We start from the raw sequence: 6714 nt of genomic DNA, 5'->3' as shown, positions 1-6714 counted from the left end.
AAAAAAATAGATCTACCTTCCAGAGTTCCCTTCTTCCACACGTGTTAGAAAATGTTTTTAACCAAATTCTCTTTCTCTTTGATTGATTTCCATTGACATGTTAAGTTCTATTATATTCACTCCTCTTCATGTTTTTATTAGGTTCTATTTCTAGAATTTTATTGTGGTTGAAATCTAAATTTGGTGGAGTTTCTCCTATTAGTGAGTATTCAAGTTTAGAGTCGAAAACTAATTTTTAAGGTAAAGTTTTTTGGTAACCAAGGTAAGGGGTGCGAAGTATCAATCAGGTTGTGTGTGTAATGATGAGTAGGAAAAATGAGAGTGTCTAAATTCTTAGTTTTGTCTAGCCTTGCCAATTTCTTAAACCCTAACTAATAGTTTAACTTATTAAATACTAGTGAAAAGAAGGGCACGCACTCACGTGCCCGTCTTTCCGCTATTTTTATCGCGCTAACGTTTGAAAATTATTAAGGGGGATTTTTTTAATGAAATTTTGATTTGGATTAAAACTAAAAATATAAATGTTTGTTGCTTTCAAGGTATAACAAATCAGTTGGTATGGACAATGCATAAAATATGCAAGGTCCGGGGTTCGAATCCCGGCCACCACCAAAAAAATAAAACTAATCATGATTATTTATTTCAATATAACAAATTAAATATTTCAATATAACAAATAAAATATAATTTAGATTCTTTTTTTTAACGACGACAACAACGATCTTTATTATACAAAAAGTTTGTTTAAGGGCATAATTGGGATAATGCAAAAGTAAGTATAAATATACTCATGTATTTTGTTACACTTTTTAAATGATAAAGGGAAGAAAAAAAAACAGACATATATATATTTTCATATCGTGTTTGTTACATTTGTTTTAATATTTAAATTTATTCTTATCTATTTGTTACGTGTGTTATTTGTATTGAAAATTGAGGGTATTTTTGAAAAGGAAAAAGTCAACCCAAAAGTACTGAAATGGGTAGTTTTCTTTATATATAATATAGATATATAGTACTCCCTCCATTCCTTTTCTTTTGATGTTTTAGAACTTCAACTATATTCCAAAACTTTTGATGTTTTAGTGAATTTATTATTGTTTTCTCAAGTTTACCCTTGTTGGAAAACACAATAAACTATTAAAATAGTTATTACCTTTGGTTTATCACATGTGAATTTAATGATAAATAAGGACATTTAAGTAAAAAACACACAAATATTTATATACTTTAATTACTCCTTAAAACTTGTGTCAAGAGCTAAAACATCAAAAGAAAAGGAATGGAGGGAGTATAGATTAGTGTTGGATAATTTAGAATTCAAAGGAGTAAGATTAGTTTAACTTATTATATGTATATATTTGTGTTCTATAAGTTCTGTTTTGATTTATTAATTCATATTGTACTGATTGCACTTGTTATACTTGTACACCAATTAAAAACATGGGGTGTGATCTGTCCGATGAGGATGGATAAGAGGCAACGGTGGCGGAAAGTGCTTCGGTGTGATGACAATGATTTTTGGTACGGTGGCGATGAGCGCAGTGGAACGAAAGGTTCCTGCAGGCACATTAGCACTCCAACGCTTAAATCAGTAATGAAACTGAGAAAGAGTGTGTAGAAAGTGTTGTGAAAAGTGAATCATACCTTGAGGGTGAAGCAATGTCACCCTTACATAAGCGCGTGTTGGGAATAACTGCCTTCGGATTTTGCGGCGTATGATTAGGGACGGTTAGAGGACACGTGTAGCGTGATCCTCGCGTCGGGACGTGCTCGTATGCAACGCGCATCAAATCTGGCGTGTTCCTTCAAACGTAGAGCCTTAAATCGGTGCAAGTTAGGTCACGTGTCAATGTGTGATTGGTCTTCTGACCGGTCAAGAACAGGGTTGATCACCACACTAGACTACGTGCAACCACACAAGTGATTTTAGGTAACCTCAAATATTTGTATTTTATAGTTGAATATATTTTTAAATATTTTCAAAGCTCCTCGATTTATAAATCAACTATCTTTCCTTTTCAAATGGTGAAAGCTTACATGTCAACGTGAAACCAATTTTTTTTTTTAAGAGTACAATTTAAGTGTACTCTCTCACAAATAATTGAAATATAAGCATAGTAACTATTCATAAATTGTCATTTAAAGAAACCATTTTTACTAGGGGTGTTCATGGGTTGTGTCAACCCAGAAAACCCGGTCAAACCCACCCAAAAAACCCAAAAAAATGGGTTGGGTTGGGTAATTGGCTGAGTATGGTTTCTAAAAATGGAAAACCCATAAAAATAAATGGGTTTCGGGTAAAACCAGACCCAAACACAAAAAGCTCACTTACCCAATAATGTTAATATTTTTTATTTTTATTTTAATAGGGTAGAAGAAAGTTATATTTCCAAAACATACGCATTGTACCCTATATATTAAAAATCAAAACATACTAGCGTTACAAATTAATATGTTGTACTTTTTGGTTATTTTGATACTAATGCAATTTTATGTCATGCAACTTTAGTTTGTTGCAAGTATTTTATGATGAAGTTTATTATTTAATATTCTATGATTCATAAAATTATAGTGAAATAAGTTAAACATTTTTTTAAGAAAATTAAAAAGTAGAGTACTATTTTAAAACAAAATTAGGATGACTTGTCATTTAGTCATTTAATATTAAAAAAATAGGAAAATAAGTTGGGTAACCCATTACCCAATTCAACCCAACCCAAGAATTAGTGGGTTTGCCTAAACCCACCCAATAGTATAACGTGTGGTTATTTTACCTCACCCAAACCATAGTACCCTATTTAGTTTGGTTTTAGGTTTGTACAAACCTAACCAAAACCCACCCACGAACACCCCTAATTTTTACCTATGAATCTTAGAATTTCAGACATACCTTTACTTGTCGCTAATGGATTAAGTGGATAGGTCTAACCCTAACTTACTAGGGGAATATAATAAAGTTCAAATGCAATGATTCAGAATATAACCAAGATAAAATTTTGTAACTTATTTCTAAATTCAATCATACTTCCTAGGTATGTCACACTCCATAGGGTTACGAAAACATTAAGGCTAATGCATACAAAAATCAAATAGATCTCAAATAATAAATAAATAAAAGACTTGCATTAATAAAATCCAATAAACAAATAGAATTTCATCTTAGAACCATAATCAAAAGGTGTTTTGTTACTTGTGGTAACCAAAGAAAATTACAAAAGAAATAATACATACTCTAAGAACAAAGGTTGAGGAGAGACTCTTCATTGATGCTTCTAAAGCTTGTCTTCCTCTTGAACCACCAAATTCCAAATGAGAAATTGTGAATGAGAGCTCTTGTATTTATAGGAAAGTTTTGAGCTGAGATTGAGTTGAAAAGCTGTGCTTTTTCCCAAACTCGCAGTGAAAATACAACAAAATGTTGTACTTTTCTTAAGAGGAAAAAGATTCATGTACCACTCTTTTGGTACACCCTCTTATACCACCATGACATGGCAATAACAAATAATTAAAAATAACAAATAGATTTGGCAAATTGAAAAGAAAAAAAAGGAGGAAAAAAAAATCATAGTTTCAGATCTATGTTTGTCTCTCTCTCCACTCTCGCTGCCGTTTTGTTTATTACTCTCCGCCTTTTGCTCCATCTCCACTCACGCTACCCTTTCGCTACCGACGGCCACCAGCTATCTCTCCAATTCTCTCCGACGGCTCCATCTCAACCCTCTCTCCGACGGCTCCATCTCTCTACCCATTCTTAGGCGACGGATCTCTCCATCTCTCCCTCAACCCTCCGGCGACGGCCACCAGCTATCCTTTCTCGCAGTCAACTCTCATAGTAAGTTGCTCTCTTGAATTTATATTTTTTTTACACTTTATGCTTTATGGGTTATTGTTTTTGAATCATTTAGGCCAACAATAATTTTCATATTTGTGTAAATTGGTTTAGATGATGTTTTAATCTGGTCTAGATGAGTTGTACTAAGTCTCATGTGAGTATGTTGAGGATTGAATATGTGAATATGTTGAAAATAATTATGTTATTTTGAGGATTGAAAATGTGAATATGATAATTTCTAAGATTTTTTGTACAAAGCCATACTCTTAAACTGCTGCAATGGATTAGAATGGATTAGAATGCAGTTTTTGTGTTTATGATATAGTTGTACAGGAAATGGATTAGAATGCAGTGTGTTTAGATTTCTTATTTGCTCTTTTGATTTTGGTTTATGTGTATGAATTGATACCATCTTGTTTTGATTTAAATTGCATAATGAAGGTAAAAAATATTCTGTTGTGATGTGAAAATATCAACTGATACAATTTCTATGTGCTTGCTGAATTTTTCATACACATCAGTTGAAAGAATTCACACTCTGCAAAGTATACAATGGAAAAAAATTTACTGTGAAAATGACACATACACTTGATATGTATAGAATATAGAATGTAGATACATTTGATCTTGTGTTTCCTTTTTCAGTGATTATATAGTAAATAGGGTACTTTATATAGATAGTGATTACTGCTAAATATTATCAGTTTGGTATATGGATTAAATAGGGAACTTTATAGAATTAATAGTGATTAAATAGTAAACATGTAACTTTATATAGATGGTGATTACTATGCACACTTTCTTATAGATTTATAGCAACATGGTCCATCGTGATTGTAGGTATCAGGACTACAAATCATAACCATTTTTTAACAACTATTGAATGTGATTCATTCTGTTTCCAATTCTTATAGTAAAAATGATAAACATCTTTCTTGTATTATGTAAGGATTTAAATTTGAGTATGTTGAAGAATTTGTTTCATACATATCCAGTAAAAAAATGAAGACTTTTTACTGCTTTGTACATATCCATAAATAGTATTGCTAAACTCCCTGCAATTTCATGATCACATATCTGTTAAAATCTTATGTTACTTTAGTGTCTTATTGTTGTCTTTTGGGTTGTTGCCTATTAAGATGTTATGTTGTTGGTTGCATTTGATGGGATCTACAAATGGGATTGTGATGATAATTTGTGTGGGTTAAGTTAAGTCATTCTTTGGCTAGTTTGTGTGAAACATGTTATACATAGAATAACATTCATCTCTCATTGTTATTTTCTTAGTCAAAATTCACAAGATTTCCTCCAATTATTTACCATGTCTTTAGTGATTATGCCTATGAATGATTTATGGTGAACAAGCTTGTAGGTTGAGTTGTTTGGTTGTGCGGGAGTTGCGATGTTTGTGGTGATCAATCCTGTGATTATATTAATGAGTTTGTGGTCATATGAGATGTCTTATGTTCAATTTTGTATTCGTTCGGCGTGCCAAGCAATATAGTTGCACATAACATTTTTTTTTTGGATTCATTGCTCTGTTGTTTCATTTGATCATGTATCTTTTGTTCAACTTCATGGGATTATTGAAGCGCTCTTAATTGTGCAGTTAGCTGGACTACTTTGTACTTATGGTTGCAGGGGCATTTGGTTTTGGCTACACATATCTTATCTTGGGTTTCTTTGATTTGTTGTCATTGCTTTTTTAGCATCATTGGGGGTGTTTTTGCATGTTTTTTGTTTAGTTTTGTATGTTAAGTCCCGCTGTTAGTTTATACAGTGATGAATTTATTTGGATGTAGTTTTCTTTACTTGGCATTCCTTATTCAAGCTTTTCAATATGTTCATTTAGCCATGAACAGTGAAACAAAACAAAAAGGTATGTTACTTCCTTCGATCAATGTTCCTTTTTGTGTTAAGATATTTCATTATGATTAATTAGACTTTCATTTATAGAGGATACCTCTCTACATTAGTCTCTTTGTAGTGTTTGAATTGGTTCATTTGATTATTATGCAAAAGTTGGACCAAGAACAAATATAGTTGCTCATTAAGCCATTGAACAAATAATTTTCAAAAAAAAAATGAAATATACTCATTGCAATAACATGTTTGGTTACCTTCTATTGTTATTTTCTTAAGTTCGATATAGAAACATTAACATTGATGCATTTTCAGGTTGGTCCATTGATTAACAATTTGATTTTTATACAAACAACACATCCATGAAAGTTGTGAAAATGAGAGCTTTGATATTGAATGCAGTGCTTAGATCAATTGAATTCGCTAGGATTGATACTTATCAACAGCAAGTCAACCTAATGACATACCATCATAGCAGATACAGTACGTGGTGAACTCAATCACAAGGAAAAATTCATCCCTTTGTAGGAAATTTGTAAATTAGTGATAGGACTTGATGAGTTGTAGTTCTATTGTAAAATTATAACAAGACATGCTAAGTTGTAGTTCCACCGGAAGATATTATCATTTTGTTATAAGTTTTTAACTTATTTTTGTATGTAATGATATTTGGTAAAAAAAAAATAGGTTATTCTTTTGATAAAAAGTGGATACAAGCTTCAACAATTTGGTTAGTTTGCGAGTTTCTGTCATATTTTTGAAATTTTTAAAAACTTATCATAGAAATACCACAAGTGTGTCCCTTTTATGTTTATAATGTTATGAGATGATAAAAAAAAAGTAACATGTTAATTTCAAGACTAAAAAAAAAATTATAGTTACACCTTTGATAAAAAGTGGGTACATGCTTCAACAATTTGGTTAGTTCACGAGTTGCTGTCATATTTTTGAAATTACTCAAAACTTATCAGAGAAATATCATGAGTGTGTTCCTTTTATGTGCCTTGTAAAATTAT

The 6714-nt window shown here is 31.5% G+C and overlaps 1 long non-coding RNA gene across 1 annotated transcript; it reads left to right on the top strand.

Moving 5' to 3' along the window:
• Positions 1-3850: 3850 nt before the first annotated feature.
• Positions 3851-6348, top strand: LOC146936312 (uncharacterized). Its single transcript, XR_015030548.1, has 2 exons — positions 3851-5714; positions 6014-6348. It is a non-coding gene; the product is annotated as an uncharacterized LOC146936312 (long non-coding RNA).
• The last annotated feature ends 366 nt before the right edge of the window (positions 6349-6714 follow it).

This window comes from Medicago sativa, chromosome 3 (genome assembly GCF_051527215.1).
Source record: "Medicago sativa cultivar Bolivia chromosome 3, Bolivia_mono, whole genome shotgun sequence".
NCBI lineage: Eukaryota > Viridiplantae > Streptophyta > Magnoliopsida > Fabales > Fabaceae > Medicago > Medicago sativa.
This window is presented reverse-complemented; position numbering and strand designations above follow the sequence as displayed.